General features: G+C 35.0%; 1 long non-coding RNA gene across 3 annotated transcripts; it reads left to right on the top strand.

The window, feature by feature from the left end:
* Positions 1-571: 571 nt before the first annotated feature.
* Positions 572-15,317, top strand: LOC134761855 (uncharacterized). Of its 3 annotated transcripts, none has more exons than XR_010141012.1 (3): positions 572-757; positions 4,398-4,451; positions 15,250-15,317. It is a non-coding gene; the product is annotated as an uncharacterized LOC134761855 (long non-coding RNA). The 3 variants fall into 3 exon arrangements; XR_010141013.1 differs by lacking the exon at positions 15,250-15,317 and adding an exon at positions 12,333-12,445; XR_010141011.1 differs by lacking the exon at positions 15,250-15,317 and adding an exon at positions 12,330-12,445.
* Positions 15,318-17,175: the final 1,858 nt, after the last annotated feature.

The following is a 17,175-nucleotide window of genomic DNA, read 5'->3' as shown; positions in this document are numbered from 1 at the left end:
GTCATCAATAAGACAAAGCTAAGGGAAACTCTGGATGCAACAAGTAAAATTATAAATTTCCCTTCTGGGTTGAAAAGCTGACTACTCTGTGCTTATCTCCTTCTCTGAGCAACTCTCCTCCAAATCCTATTGGGTAATCAGGGCAAATGGCATCCCCTCCCTCCAAAAGAAAAAATTCACACCCCTTTATATTACTTAAGGGACCAAAAAGATTCACACCCCTTTATATTACTTAAGGGACCAATTACCATTACCCCACCAGTCCTTGGTAATGTCTAAATACCCCACACCTCTTGTGACACAAATATACTTTCCAAGATAGGTGCTCGCTTAATATTTACCCAACCTCTGAAGTCATCTTTCTCTATAATAGCCTTATTTCTCCTGGGAAAGCTACCTAAATCTTTAACCAATAACTTCAACCTGGTCAGTCCTACCTCAGGGGTTTAGAAATAGCCAACATTTATTTGGATAGCCTTAGTAAAAATCTAACCAAGCAATCTCTTTAGGGGATATAAACTTCTACAGTATGTACATAATCTTCATATCTGCTCCCCCTTCACAGGCTGCAGTTTAGGCTAACCTTGCTTATGCCTGTAAAGCAACAAGGGACCTCTGTCTGCAGTTCAGAAGAAACAAGAGGGATTGGCCATCAAGCTCCAGATGATCCTCAGTGAGGGATACTGTCCTCTCAATATTCAAGAGTCACCCTTCTACAGAAGATCCCTAGACTTCCCATCAGTGGGACATGACAGAGGTAAAATTCTGCCCCTGTCTCTCTTGGACCTGTCTGGATACTGCTTTCACCAACCCATAGAGCCAAACCCACCCTGACAACTAGCAAGAGGCCAAGACCCACAGAACAACCACAACTGCCCTTCTATCAGCAGGAAGCAGAAGAGTGACCATCACCCATTTTCCCCAAAAATTGGGGTCTTGGAATCTTGAGGGAGTGATGTTACAGTAGATAGGTAGTCATGGCATAAACAAGGCAGGAGAGGGCTCCCCCTAACACACACCAGGAGTGTCAGATGACCGCCAGGGGATGGTCTGGGTGTTGTTAACTGTCTCTCTAAAGTAACAATTGGTCACAGCCAATGCCAGAGAAAGGCCATATCCTAATAGACAGAAAACACGTGAACTGGTGATCAGCTATCTTAGGAGTTGGGTGAGTAGTGGGAGAAGTAACGCAAGACCCCAGAAGTATGCGAACGTATAAAATTCCAAGTCAAAAGGTCAAACAATGCACTTGATCTCTCAAGTCACCCTCTTTGCCCTCTTCCAAGAGTACTTTACTTCCATTTGTTCCTGTTCTAAAGCTTTTTATAAAATTTCACTCCTGCTCTGAAACTTCCCTCGGTCTTTCCTTCTGCCTTATGCCCCTCAGCTGAATTCATTTATCTTGAGGAGGCAAGAATTGAGTTTGATGCAGACCTATACAGATTCACTTCCGCTAACAATTACACTTTGCAAAACATAGGGTATTAGTTACTTGGTCCTGATCCAGATGCTGATTTTCATTTCACCTTCCATTTCAACTTTTTATCAGGCTGGAGCCCTCTGCTTTAGAAGACAGTTTGACCAAACATTTGACGTCTTCCCAGAAAAAGATGTAACACTTAAGTCCTTATCAATACAAATGGGCTTTTAATTCCTAGCTATTGGCCATTTGACAAGATATAGACTAGATATGTTCAGCCTTGTTGCTTGCTCTAGAAGCAATAATTCAGGCTTTGAACCAATAGACCAGAGCTTTTGGCCTTGAGTAATAAGACTAAATGTTGTATATTGAGGGCCTGATCCATGACTGTTATTTGTGACTTCTCATATGGTATCTTATTTAATAATCTTCATGATAACCCTTGGAGATATATTTTTTATCATCCCTATTTTACAGATAAAGGAAATGAAGCTCATACAGGTTAAGCCAATTGTTCACACCACAATTGAATGGCAGGGACAGATCTCAATCTGAAAGTGCCTGACTCCAAAGCCTATGACCATTCTATCTTATACATTATTTTTCGAAGTAGCTGGGCATCAGGTAGCATGGCTGGGAACACGTGAACTTTTGTTCTAGTTTCTAATATTTTGTCTCATTAGCCATTCCCAGGAATCTACCTATAGTGTGTCAACAGACAGTGAGGAAATGCTGCAGAAACTCACGTGTTGTCTAGTAGCTTCAGCCCGCCAACACATTTTACCACAGGTGGGAAATTTAAGACAACAAAACTTCACCTGGCTTCTCATCTTCACAGTTCTCAGTCAGTGTCTGAGAGATAAGCCACCTTAGACCTTTACCCATCCTCCTTCCATACATGCTACTCTGTCCTCTTTTTCCCAGCCCTTCCCAACAGTGGTCTCTTCTGCCTTTTCTGAATATTATGTTTCATCTCCAATAAACTCTCCTAAATTCTTTGCCTCTTCTAGAATTCTTTCTCCCTTCTCTGATGAAGTAGAATATATTTATCTTTCCAAATAATTGATGTCATTCCATATGCCTAAATAAGGCCATTCTTTATCCCATGTGCCACGATCCACAGTTTGGAGGTTCCATGCACATTTTCTAAGGTCCTGTTGCTGCTTCAAACCCTTATCCCTGCATCCTCTTACAAAACATCTTCCTCCCAAGATGCTCACTCCTTCCAGCTTTGCCAGCCTTCCTCTTGGTGCCATCATTCATCTGTAGACATTGTGGACTCTGTGGACATTGGCCTCTAACTCATGGTCCTCCTGAGCACAAGTCTCCATTTTGAGAAATTTCAGTATCTGTAATGGCAACCTAACAATTTCTTTAACTCTGTAAACTTCACTTTTACTTCACATAATTTACTGACAACTAAAGTTGTACCTGAACTTTTTGTATCATCTAGCATTTCTCCATGTCTGAAATTTCAAATTCTTATGTTCTACTCACTGATCTCACTCAACTTCTTATGCTTTCCAAACTCATGGGGATTTTTCAGGCTGTAATGGTCCCCATCCCCCTTTCTGCCACCTCATCAAATGTATCATTTCTATTTTAGAGTCATTTAATGCCATGCCATAGGCATGGTCCAGCACTTAGTAATTTATCCTGAATCTCAACAACTTGCTCTTTCTTGCTCTGTGAATCTTTAAAATCCTCCATTTAACTACTAAATACTGTTTGAGAAGATCACACAATCATGTGAGTTTATGCCATTTCTAGTTTGTGACTTCTCATATCAGTTGAGCCCTTCATACTGGTTAATTCTTTTTTCTTGTACATGGTCACATCTTTTTCCAACTCCTATCTTATTTTTCCCACTGACTGCTGCGTCCTTGAAACTCTTTCCTCCTTACCTTTGTTAACACCACAATTTCCTAATTTTTATTTTATCCCTATGATCATCCTAAGCTAAAACTTGAAAATCATGTCTGTTTCTTCTCTGTCACCACTCTACAAATCAAAATGTTTGTAGCTTCTGCAAATCTCTCAGATATGTCTTTTCCTTTTCATTATCGGTTGCTGTGATAGAAAAAAAGCCTTGAATTTTTGAATCCTGGATCTGTTACTTTTTGGTTGTATGATTGTGATCAAGTTATTCAACCTCATTTTTCTTATCTGTAAAATGAAACAAATAATAACAACAAAAATAATGATGATGAGGGTGATACCTATTTTATAGGGTTGTCGTAATGAAAACCTAGGTCTGTCTGCTGCTAAGTCTGGGATTTTCATACCCTGCCTTAGCATCTGGTAGTTAGGGTTTCTTCCAAAGCATAGTAGTACTACCCCAAAAAGATCCCCTGGCCACAATTGGGATGACATGAGCTGCATCTGCTGTGTCTAACTAACCATATTCTCTGTTTCACTCCAATGTTTTCCAATTGGTTTTGATATCAGATTGCAGCAAATAATGGATTTATAAGGTCAAATATTTTAAAAGACAAAAACATTAAAATACAAAAATAATTCACTTAGAGTCTCACTGATGTTCTTGGTGCAGAAAAAAACTACAATTTTTAAAATGATGATATAATAGTTAACATTTTTTGAGTGCCCAGTATATGACCCGTATTGGGCATATTGGGTGGGCACTCAACCCACATCATCTAGTTTATCTTTCAGAGTTGTTGAATTTAGGTGTGCAGGTTCTCCATTCTACAAGGCCACCCCATCTAAAGAAACTATTCTTATCAGAGGCATCATAAACATATGTATTTATTGTGACACATTTTGATCTGATGACTGTACAGTGGCTTACATTAATAAAATCCAAATATTTCAGATATCTGAGATGAATATAGACTGTGCTGAAGAGAGAATGTCATTTTCTGGTAGTACAAATGCATTGCAGGGCCTCCTCATTATCATAGTCTTCATCATCATCTTCATCTTGATTGTTTCTTTTTTTGTTGTCCCGCTTTCACAGGTGAGAAACCTGAGATTCATGGAAGTTAAAAGACTTGTGCAGCATCCACAGCTGGTAAGTGGTAGAATTCTCTGTTGGAATCTCAGCACTACACAACCCTGCACATCTTGCATGGCCCTTGGTTCTGTGCTCAGCATGTAGCAGTTGCTCGAGTGATACCAAAATGAGAGGAGCGAAGACGTTGAGTAGAACAAATTTTTTAAAATGACAAAAACTATCAGAATGTTGAATAAGGAGACTTTGGTAATAGGCAAAAATCAGAATTTCTGTGATTCTGATTCCATTTATTTTACCCATGTCCACCTATCTCTAGGTTAATGGTAATAATATAAGATACAAAAATCTTCTTTTAAAAAGAAATTAAACTTCAGAAAAGCCACAACACATTAATTTAGTGAGAGAATCTGGGCACTGGCCATCTTCTAAGCCTTTTTATCAGGGCTGAAGCAGAGGACAATCGTGCTTTTTCCAGGACATGAATAATGGCAGCTTCAAAAGATGACCTGTTAAGGAACACTGGAAACAGATTGTGTTTGCAGCCCCAATGAAATAATATGAGTCATATAGCTAAGCATGTTCAAAGAAAGAGGGAAAAAATGCCCTTGAAGGTTAGACACAAGTATGAAACAGCCTGATCCTAAGACTCTTTGTCACTTTGGGCAATAAGAAATCCTGGCCAACAGAGCAGCTGTCCCATGATATCCTCCCTGCCCAGTCTCTTACCGCTTTCAGATGTGAGATCTAAACACAATAGTTCAAAGCACTGGAAAAGTTTGCTCTGCAATGCTTTTACCTTTAGAATAAAAAACTGCTAAGATTTGTTCCCCTAGCTTTCTACTTTATTTGGAGTTTTAGATAAATATTGTAATAAAGCAGGAAAAGATGATGATCCTGACATCTTTATTGCTTTAATTTCTGGTATTAATAGATAATCATAATGATTGGAATTTATGGCCCAGGATCTATTATGAGCAGGATGATGTGTTTTCAGGTGCTTTCAGCCATCAGATTCTGGACCCTTTTCATATATTAGGAGTATCCCTTATTATTCCTGTCAGAAATTCAGAGATGAGTATGTTCCGGCTGTGACACTGTTTCATTTTCATTAGATTTTATTTAATCGACCTGACTGTATTGGTGAGTCTCATCATGGCTGGCACTGAATATACACATGCATATGTATGTATCATATAAAGGAGGCTTAGAGGAGTTCCCTGGCTTTGAGAGTACAAGATTCCTTCAAGAGTTAGAGTGGTAAAAGCAAATGATTCCCATTTTAAGAAATGAATCAAAGTATCTGAGAAATTTTATTTCGTTAATTCAATGTAAGTTTTCCTGTCCCTCCTAGAAATTAAATTATTTTGGGCAGGTGAAGAGAGGGCTGGAACTCTCATTAAATCTGATTCAAAGCCCAACTTGAAGACCAGTGGTATGAATTGCTCTAGTATTTTTAGTATGTATTCTGATGATATCTATCAAATTTTAAAACATACATAGCAATTATAATGAGTATAGAAATAAATCTAAAGAAATTAAATGAACTATTGGTTTAACATAAAATATCCTAGCAATGGAGAAAAAAAGACAATCTAACATAAAAGATATACAAGTCCTTGAAACAGGGAATTCAACAAACGAAATCAGAAAGAGGAGTTCAAAGTCAACTGATTAAAATTTCTGTGAAATGAAGAAAAGGCTAGATCAATCATTTGAAAAAACTCTTGATACACAAAAACAAATTGATTCAGAACTGTGAAAACTGAAGGATACACTAGGTAAGTTATTGAATTCAAAGTAGAAAGAAATAAAATTCTTCAGTCATCTAGGCAAAAAATAAATATTTCTCATAAGGAAAGAATTTTCAGGTGATTCCATTTGTTTTCCATAGCATCCTTCAATGGAGCAATATCTACAAAGTACTGAGGGACAAAAACTGTAATATAAGTTTATCTCATTCATCAAAGTAATGGTTCAAGAATAAAAGCCACAGAAATGCTTTCTCAAAGATGAAAAGAAATATGATACTCAAAAGTCACTCTGGAAAAAAGGAAAAAAGAAAAAGCACTGAAATTCAGCCAAACATGAACTATACCAAAGAAAGAATTCAATAGTGGAGCAGCTATGGCAAAATGGCTTAAGGTATTTAATCCAATAAAATATGAAGCCAAGAGTAAATAATAAAATAAATTATGATTGCAGATCAGAATGTAAATGCCACTTATTTGGACAAAGTAAAATTAATGCAAATATTAATATAAAAGACTCAAAAGTAAGAGGGACATGAAATGGAAAGAAATGCAAGAATGCCAATCAATTTTCTCATCAGAGAAAGTTTTTTCCCTTTTTTCTTTTATTTCATTCTCCTGTCTAATTGCTTTGGCTAGGATTTCCAGTACTGTGATGTATAGGAAGGGTCAGAGTGGGCATCCTCTCCTTGCTAGAGTTCTCAATGGGAATGGTTCTAACTCCTGCTGGTTCAGTTTGATGTTGGCTATGAGTTTGTCACAGACAGCTCTTGTTATTTTGAGGTATGTTTCTTTAGTGCCTAGGCTGTTGAGGATTTTTATAATGAAAGGATGCTGGATTTTTATTGAAAGCTTTGTCTGCATCTATTGAGATGATCATATGGTTTTTGCATTTAATTCCATTTATGGAGTGAATTATAGTTATTGATTTGCATATGTTGAACCAAGACAAAGCTATCTGAACTGGAAATGTATTTTTAAATGCTATAATTGTTATAATCTCAGTACTTCAAATATTATTTTCTTTTTTGAGAAATTTCAGCTTTTAATTTAGATAGAGGGGGTACATATGTAGAATTTTTACATGGATATATTGGACCCAGGTAGTGAGCATAGTACCCAATAAATGGATCGGTTTTCAACCCATTCCCCCCTCCCCCTGCTTCTTGAGTAGTCTCCAGTGTCTATTGTTTCCATGTTTAAGTTCACGTGTGCTCAATGTATAGCTCCCACTTACAAGTGAGCACATACACTATTCGGTGTTTTGTTCCTGCATTAATTTGCTTAGAATTATGGCCTCCAGCTCCATCTATTAATGTATTGCTGCAAAGGACATTATTTCATTCTTTTCATGGCTGTGTAGCATTCCATGTTAACTATGTACCACATTTTAAAAATTCAGTCCACCACTGAGGGGCACCTAAGTTGATTCTATGTCTTTGCTACTGTGAATAGTGCGGCAATGAACACGTGAATTCATGTTCTTTTTTCATGTGCCTTTTTGGTATAATGATATATATTCCTTTGGAGATATACCCAGTAATGGGATTGCTGGGTCAAATGGTAACTCTGTTGAAAGTTCTTTGAAAAATTTTAAATCTGCTTTCCACAGTGGCTGAACTAATTTACATTCACACCAGCAGTGTATAAGCATTCCATTTTCTCCACAGCCTCATCAGAGAAATCTGTTGTTTTTTGACTTTTTAAGAGTAGTCATTCTGACTGGTGGTATTTCACTACAATTTTGATTTGCATTTCTCTGATCATTAGTGATGATGAGCCTTTTATCACATATTTATTGGTCATGTGTATGTCTTATTTTGCCCACTTTTTAGTGGGGTTATTTATTTTAAGCTTGTTGATTTAAGTTCCTTATAGATTTTGGATATTAAGTCTTTGTCAGATACATAGTTTGCAAATATTTCCTCCCATCCTGGAGGCTATCTGTTTACTCTATTGATAGTTTCTTTTGGTGTGCAGAAGCTCTTTAGTTTAATTAGGTCCCCCTTGTCAGTTTTTGTTTTTGTTGCTATTGCTTTTGGGAACATGACCATAATTATTTTGCCAAGGCTGATGTGAAGAAGAGTATTCTCTAAGTTTTCTTCTAGGACATTTTTACAGTTTGAGGTCTTACATATAAATCGTTAATCATCTTGAGTTAATTTTTGTATATGGTGAAACTAAGGGTCTAGCTTAATTCTTCCGCATATGGCTAGCCAATTATCATAGCACCATTTCTTAAATAGGGAGTTCTTTCCTTGTTGCTTGTCTTTCTCAGCCTTGTTGAAGGTCAGGTAGTTTTAAGTGTGCAGATTTATTTCTGGTTTTCACTCTGTTCCATTGTTCAATGAGTTTGTTTTTGGAACAGTACCATGTTGTTTTGTTTACTGTAGTCTTATAGTACAGTTTGAAGTCAGGTAGTGTGATGCCTCCAGCTTTGTTCTTTTTGCTTAGGATTGCTTTGGCTACTTGGGATCTTTTTTGGTTCTATATGAATTTAATTTTTTTTTTCTAATTTGGTGAAGAATGACATTGGTATTTTAGTTTCATAGAAATAGCATTTAATCTGTAAATTACTTTGGGCAGTGTGGCCATTTTAACAATATTCATTCTTCTAATCTATGAGCATAGGATGTTTTTCCATTTATTTGTGTCATCTCTGATTTCCTTCAGTAATGTTTTGTAGTTTTCCTTGCAGAGCTCTTTCACCTCCTTTGTTAGCTGCATTCTTAGGTATTTCATTTTCTTTGTGGCTATTGTAAATGGGATTATGTTCTTGATTTGACTGCCAGCCTGGACATTATTGGTGTATAGAAATGCTAGTCATTTTTTACATTGATTTTGTATCCTGAAACCTTGTTAGAATTGTTTGTTAGTGTAAGGACCCTTTGGCAGCGTCTTTAAGGGTTTCTAAGTATAGAATCATATTGTCAATGAAGAGAGGTAGTTTGACTTCTTTTCCTATTTGGATCACTTTTATTTCTTTCTCTTGCCTGATTATTTTATCTAGGACTCCTAGTACTGTGTTCAATAGGAGTTGTGAGAGTGGGCATCCACTCCTTGTTACTGTTATCAAGGGGAATGGTTCTACCTTTTTCCTGTTCAGTATGATGTTGGCTATGGGTTTGTTACAGGTGGCTCTTGTTACTTTGAGGTATGTATGTACCTTTGAGGCCTGGACTGTTGAGGGTTATAATCATGAAGTGATATTGGATTTTATCAAAAGGGTTATCTGTATATATTGAGATAATTATATAATTTTTGCTTTTAATTCTGTTTATGTAGTGAATTACATTTATTGATTTGCATATGTTGAACCAACCTGGTATCCTAGGAATAAAATCTACTTGGTCATGGCTAATTAACTTTTTGATATGCTGCTGGATTCAGTTTGCTAGTATTTTGTTGAGGATTTTTACAGCTAAGTTTATCAGGGATATTGGCCTGAAGTTTTCTTTCTTCATCATGTCTTTGCCAGATTTTGGTATTAGGCTAATGGTGGCTTCATAGAATGAGTTAGGGAGAAATCCCTCCTCTTCGATTTTTTGGAGTAATTTCAGTAGGGTTGGTAGCAGTTCTTCTTTTTATATCTGGTAGAATTCATCTGTGAATCCATTCAGTCCAGGGCTTTTTTGGTTGGTGAGTTTTTTAAATTGCTAATTCAATTTCAGAGCTTGGTATTGGTCTATTCAGGGTTTCAATACCTTCCTGATTTGATCTTGGAGATTGTGTTTTTCCAAGAATATATCCATTTCCTCTAAGTTTCCTAATTTGTGTGCATAGAGTTTCCTAGTATTCTCTGAGGATCTTCCAAGAAAAAGAAATAAAATCTCTGGGAAATATGAGATTATGTAAAGAGACCAAATCTATAACTCACTGGCATTCTTGAGAGAGAATGAGAGAGAATAAACAACCTGGAAAATATATTTGAGGATACAGTCAGTGAAAATTTTTCTAATCTTCCTAAAGAGGTTGACATGAAAATCCAAGAAATACAGAGAACTCCAGCTAGATACTATACAACATGATCATCCCCAAATCATACAGTCATTAGATTTACCAGTCCACGTAAAAGAAAAAAAATTTAAAGGCGGGTAGAAAGAAGTGCCAAGTCACGTATAGAAGGAACCTCATCAGGCTTGCAGCAGAACTCTCAGCAGAAACTTTATAAGCCAGAATAGGTTGAGAGCCTATTTTGAGCATCTTTTAAGAAAAACAATTCCAAGCAGCAATTTCATATCCCACCAAACTAACCTTCATAAATAAAGGAGAAATAAAATCCTTTTCAGACAAGCAAATGCTGAGGGAATGTGTTTCAAGTAGACCAGACTTATCGGAGGTCTTTGTGGGGGTTCTAAACATGGAATTGAAAGAATGACACCTGCTACCACATAAGCACACTTAAGCACATAGTGCACAGGTACAATAAAGCAATTATGCAATCAAGTCTGCATAACAACCAAGTAACAACACAATGACAGCATCAGAATCAGACATATCAATATTAATCTTGAATATAAATGGGCTAAATGCCCCAATTAAAAGTCACAGAGTGGCTAGCTAGATAAAAAGAAAAGACTCAACCATCTGCTGGCTTCAAGAGACACATGTAATGTCACTCAGAGGCTCAAAGTAAAATGATGCAGAAAGATTACCATGTGGAAAATAAAAAAGAGCAGGAGTCACTATCTTTATAGCATATAAAACAGACTTTAAAAATAGAATTTTTAATAAAAAGTAAGGACAATAAAGAGCACTACATAGTGATAAAGATACAATACAACATGAAGCCTTAACTATTCTAAATATATATATGCATCCAAATATTGGAGCACCCAGATTCATAAAATAAGTTCTTCTTGGCCTACAGAAAGACTTAGACAACCACACAATAACAATGGGAGACCTCAACACCCCATTGATGGCATTAGACAGATCATTGAAGCAGGAAACTAATGAGGAAACCTTGGACTTAAACTCAACACTTGACCAATTGGACCTAATAGACATCTACAGAACACTTCACCCAACTACCACATAATATACATTCTTCTCATCAGCACGTGGAATATATTCTAAGATCAACCACATGTTCAGTCATAAAGCGAATCTCAATAAATTAAAAAAAGAAATCATATCAAGCACACTCTTAAACCACAGTGCAATAAAAAGAGAAATGAATATCAAGAATATCTATCAAAACTACACAAATACATGGAAATTAAAGAATTTTCTCCTGAATAACTCCTGGGTAAACTTTAAGGCAGAAACAAAAGCAGTGTTAACAGGAGAGTTTGTAGCCCTAAATCCCTTCATTAAGAAGTTAGAGCTCAAATTAAAAATCTGACTTTGCACCTAAGGGAACTAGAAAATAAAAAAAAAGAACAAACCAACCCCAAAACTGACAGAAAAAAGAAATAACTAAAATTAGAGAAAAACGTAGTAAAATTGGAATGCAAAAATCCATACAAAATATCAATGAAATTGAGTTGGTTCTTTAAAAAAAAATTCAAATAAATTTTTTTCCCTGAAACTTAGAGGGATATTGTAGAATCATAAATATTTTGTAATAAAATATTTATTTTGTATATAAAAATAAAATAAATATAAAATAAAAATAAATAATATAATAAAAAATAAAAAATAAAAATAAAAATAAAATAAAATAAATATTTTATAATAAAATATTTATCAGATAAGACTGATAATTTCTTCTGTTTCTTCGTTAAGTTCAAATAAAATTTAATTATTTTGTGTTTAAAGATATATATTTGAAGATCTCATTGTTTTAGAGTTATTTCTATAGTGTTATGGATCTATGTAACTGTGAATTTATCTGCCATTCTGAAAGTGTTGTATGAGTATGTATGTATTATATAATCATATATGTATATGTAAATATACACACAAACACACAGGCAGATGAAGAGACACAGAGAGCTGTTATTATAGAATAACAATGACTAATATTAATACTATAAAATGCCCTCAGCAATAGCTGAATCATCTGCCTTGTATGAGAAGTATGTGCTCCAAGACTGCATAGGGAGATAGGTCCCAACTGGAGACTGAATTAGTATTAATTTCATTGGTCGGTTTTTCTATTTTTTATCAGAAAATTTCTGATCTGACTACTAGAAGATCTTTCACTTTCACGTTCCTACCTATACACCTTAATTTTTCCTAGTAGATCTTTGTGACTAAGACATCTGACCACACATTCATAAACTCTAATGATGATGAAGTTTCACGCTCCTGGTCTCTCTGGCCACAGCTGTTTAAGGATGGACATCTACTCCAGCTTGGACAGTAAGCCTCCTGACAAGATTTCTGGTATTTTTATTATGCTCTTCCAGTTTTAGCCTGGCTGGAGCCTTGAATGTAATCTCATGAATTGTGAGGACCACCTTCTACCGTGACATCTGGGAAGCCAAGGATGATGGAATGCAGTGAGACAGGAGACATAAAAGTTGACTTATAGCATCTGTGTGTCCTTTACTGCTCCACTTTTAATTTGTTTCTCTTTTGTTCCTGGCCAACAAGGTGTTTGTGTTTGAACATTGTTATTTTTAAAAAGTTCTGCTTTTATTACTTTTTTAAACTTTTAAGTTCAAGGGTACAAGTGCAGGTTTGTTACATACGTAAACTTGTGTCATGGGGGTTTGTTGTATAATCTTTGGAGTCTATCTATATTTATGGTCCTTAGAATAAATAAATCTTTCTATAAAAGTCAGCTTGAGACAGTTTCTTTTCCCCAAATAATCCTTGTTGACATGTGGATTAAATTTTTCAGAAAAAGAAACATGTAATAATTTTTTGTAGCATTCACACTAATGTAATGAGGTTTGTAATAAAAGTTTCAGTGACTTCAATTCCTGCTATATTCTGAAACCAAAATGTTTTCTTACAATTACTTAATTTTTTCAAAAAATATTTATTGAGCTTACTATAAATCAAGCACTTGTCTAGGTACTTGAACAAAACAGACAAAATCTCTCTGCTCTTATAAAAATTATATTTTGGTAGAGGAATATAGTCTAGTTTTGGGATAATGTTATAAAGTAAAATATTGGGGAAATTTATTAGATAATTTGTGTATCAATTAAATCTTTCCTTAAATATAAAAATTGAAAAAACAAATTAAAAGATCTCTCAATACAATAAGAAAATATATAACTTAAGATTGTAAGGGGAGGGGGGAGGGATAGCATTGGGAGATATACCTAATGCTAGATGACGAGTTGGTGGGTGCAGCGCACCAGCATGGCACATGTATACATATGTAACTTACCTGCACGTTGTGCACATGTACCATAGAGCCTAAAGTATAATAATAATAATAATAATAATAATAATGATAAAGAAAAAAAAAGATTGTAAGGTAAACTTGATATAATAGAATAATAAAAAAATTTTCACAAACTTGTATCTTAATGAGATTACTAAATGAAAATTATGCCTCCAGATTTCAGCTTTTGTTAATACATACAGAGATGAGAAGCTGTTTAGAAAAATTTATTTTCAGATAAATGAGCAAAAAATAAATGTTCAATAAATATTTGCTGTGTAGATGAAAGGAATGTTTCTGGTCTCAAAGAGCTAACACCAAAAATAGAGGAGAATTCATCATATTCTCAACCTTTTCAACTCTGTAAAAATGTAGGCTGAATTTGTTAATTCTCTCTTTAGCTACATCTAAAACTTATAATATAAATTTAGGTTAATAAATTCAGTGAGGAGAGAAAGAAAGAACATTCCCTACAAAGGATAGGATGTGCAAAGGTCCTGTGTAAAGAGGGTGTATGAGTACTTCAGTTAGCGAAAATAAACCAAAGTGTCCGGAGAATATTCAGCAAAGGGAAGAGCGTCTCAAGATGAGGCTGAAAGAATGGTTACGGCCATGGCCTTATAGGCAGGTTGAGGTCTTTGGATTTTATCCTTAGACCAATGCAAAAAATGTAAAGTATTCAAAAGCCATTCTGGTTGCAGGATGAGAGTGAATCATTGACGGGCAAGATCAGGTGTATATAGACCAGTTTAGGGGGTTATTATAGTCCAAGCAGGAGATGACAGTAGCTTGAATAAGGCAGTGGAAGTAGGCATAAAAGGAAATTAATGAATTCAAGAGGTATTTAGAGAAGAACATCGACAAGAGATAATTAGAAAAAGGTGATCAGGATGGTTCTTAGCTCTCCGTCTTGCATTGTGGCCATCTAGTAATATCCTTCATAGCAACAGGAACACTGGAAGAGGACATGGTTTCAGGAAGAGGGTTGAGTTTATAGTGTCTTAATAGTTTGAAGTACTTTTAAGATATATGAGAAAATTTGCCAGGTAGGTGGTTGGAGATACAGGCGTGGAAACCAGATGATAGTTTTGGACTAGAGACGTAGTGTTGTGAGTTACCTTTGTATACTGGAGGGACTGAATTAGGTTATCCAGGGAAAACATAGAGTTAAGGGAACAACGTTCAGGCCTGAGACTCAATCTACCAAATTTAGTGTTTGAGTAATGAATGAGGTGTCAGCAGAAAAGATTTGAAGCTGCCAAGTGAAAAGAGGGAGTTTAGAAGAGTGCTGTGTGAAAAAGAAAATATCTATTGTGTGAAATATCTATCTGTGTGAAAAAGAATATCTATCTGTGTGAAAAAGAAAATATCTATTGGATTCACTGATAGGGAGATCACTCATAACCATAGGGTAAATTTGGTGGTGTAATGAAGATGAAAGCCATATTAGAAAAGTTGACAAAGTAGAAGGTGAGAAAACGTACATAGTGAGAATAAACAACTCTTAAGAATTTTGTTCTGAAAAAGAAGGTAGAGATAGAGCTGTGGCTGAAGGAAGATTTGGGCCCTATGGATGGGAGAATCTTGTATATGATTAAATGCTGATGGCAAAAATCAGTTTGAGAGCATCTATTTATATTATTGAGTAAATTCTTACTTGCCTTTTGACATTTTAAACTTTTTCATTTGTCATCTAAGCAAGAGTAATAAAACTCTAGTTTTCTATAATTTATTATGATTTTTAAAATGTTTTCTTTTGCAATCTTATTTTTTGTTCCTACAGTAATGCTGTTGGTTAATATTATTTTTATCTTTGCAGCACTAGCCATTCCTGTAGTCTTCAATATGAGTTCTTCCATGCTTACGAAGTGCCTAAAAACAGTAAGTGCTAAATAAATATTTATTGAAGAAATGGTTTAATAATTATTATCTACAACAGAAAATTAAGGCCTTTAGAGTTTAAGTTCTTTACTAAATTTGCACAGTTTTTAGGGGCAATATTGGGTCAACTGACTCCATGTTTGGTGATCCTTCCATTTTAGACTGCAGGGGCATTAGAGTTAAAACCAATTTAAAGTTAGTAACTATTGGTTAGATGTTTTGCAGTCATTTTTGTCTTTTTAAGAGACAATTTTCCTAGAACTTTTAAAGGAATAGCATTTGCAAGCAAAACTCAGCAACTGTTGAGTCCTTTAAAACCTTATCCTGCCTGAATAATTAAATTGTGGCCACTGTCACAGAAACAAACGGGATTAGTCATTGCTTTGTAAAGCATGAAGACCATTAAACAGATGTGTGTTAAATTAGATTTTAGTAAAATTCCTTAAAGCAGGTTAGGAAACCCAATACAGGTGAAATAATAATTGAGGTATAACGACTAGCATAACACTTCTTAGATATTTTCTATGATGCCCACTTGCTCACTTATTTCTAGATGATATGAAATGAACAAAACATTTTTTCCATTATGATTAAAATGTAAGGGGGTGGGGAGAGAGAGAGAGAGAGAGAGGCAGAGATGAGATGAGGCCATTTTAGCAATTATGAAAAAATTAAGTACTAATCTGTATATATCTTATGATACTTCATGTATCATAATGGTATCAATATTACTGAGCAAAATACCCATTGGTTCAGGTGCATATTTTAAAGGGTAATTGAATTAAATTTATTTAAATACTCTATTCGTGTTGTTTAAATTATGCTTCAGCAAAATAATGTCTGTATATGGAATAAACTATGACAAGGCATGTAACTCTAAGCAGCATTCCATTTTCCCATTCCTCTTCACTCTTGGATACTGTTTCTCTACAAGATTCATTTTCAAATAATTAACTATTCCTTCTGATATTTAATCCCACATTTATAAATAATAAATGTTTGCTTTAATTATTGTCATTTTTAAATTTTAGAAATTATCTTGTAAATTTGTTTAAGTTCCCTGTATATTATGGATATTAACCCTTTGTCAGATGGATAGATTGCAAAAATTTTCTCCCATTCTGTAGGTTGCCTATTCATTCTGATGAAAGTTTCTTTTGCTGTACAGAAGCTCTTTAGTTTAATTAGATCCCATTTGTCAATTTTGGCTTTTGTTGCCATTGCTTTTTGTGTTTTAGACATGAAGTCTTTGCCCATGCCTATGTCCTGAATGGTATTGTCTAGATTTTCTTCTAGGATTTTTATGGTTTTAGGTCTTATGTTTAAGTCTTTAATCCATCTCTAGTTAATTTTTGTACAAGGAATAAGGAAGAGTCTAATTTCAGTTTTTCAGATGGTTGTAGATGTGTGGTGTTATTTCTGAGGCCTCTGTTCTGTTCCATTGGTTTATATATCTATTTTGGTACCAGTACCATGCTGTTTTGGTTATTGTAGCCTTGTACTATAGTTTAAAGTCAGATAGCATGGTGCCTCCAGCTTTGTTCTTTTTGCTTAGGATTGTCTTGGCTATGCAGGCTCTTTTTTGCTTCCATATGGAATTTAAAGTAGTTTTTTCTAATTCTGTGAAGAAAGTCAGTGGTAGATTGATGGAGATAGCATTAAATCTATAAATTACTTTGGGCTGTATGGCCATTTTCACTATATTGATTTTTCCTATCCATGAACATGGAATATTTTTCCATTTGTGTCCTCTCTCATTTCCTTGAGCAGTGGTTTGTAGTTCTCCTTAAAGAGGTCCTTCACATCCCTTGTAAGTTGTATTTCTAGATATTTAATTCTCCTTGTAGCAATTGTGAATGGGATT

Source organism: Pongo abelii, chromosome 7 (assembly GCF_028885655.2).
Source record: "Pongo abelii isolate AG06213 chromosome 7, NHGRI_mPonAbe1-v2.0_pri, whole genome shotgun sequence".
In the NCBI taxonomy this organism is placed as follows: Eukaryota; Metazoa; Chordata; class Mammalia; order Primates; family Hominidae; genus Pongo; species Pongo abelii.
The sequence above is the reverse complement of the archived record's forward strand: the minus strand, read 5'-3'. Positions and strand labels throughout refer to the sequence as shown.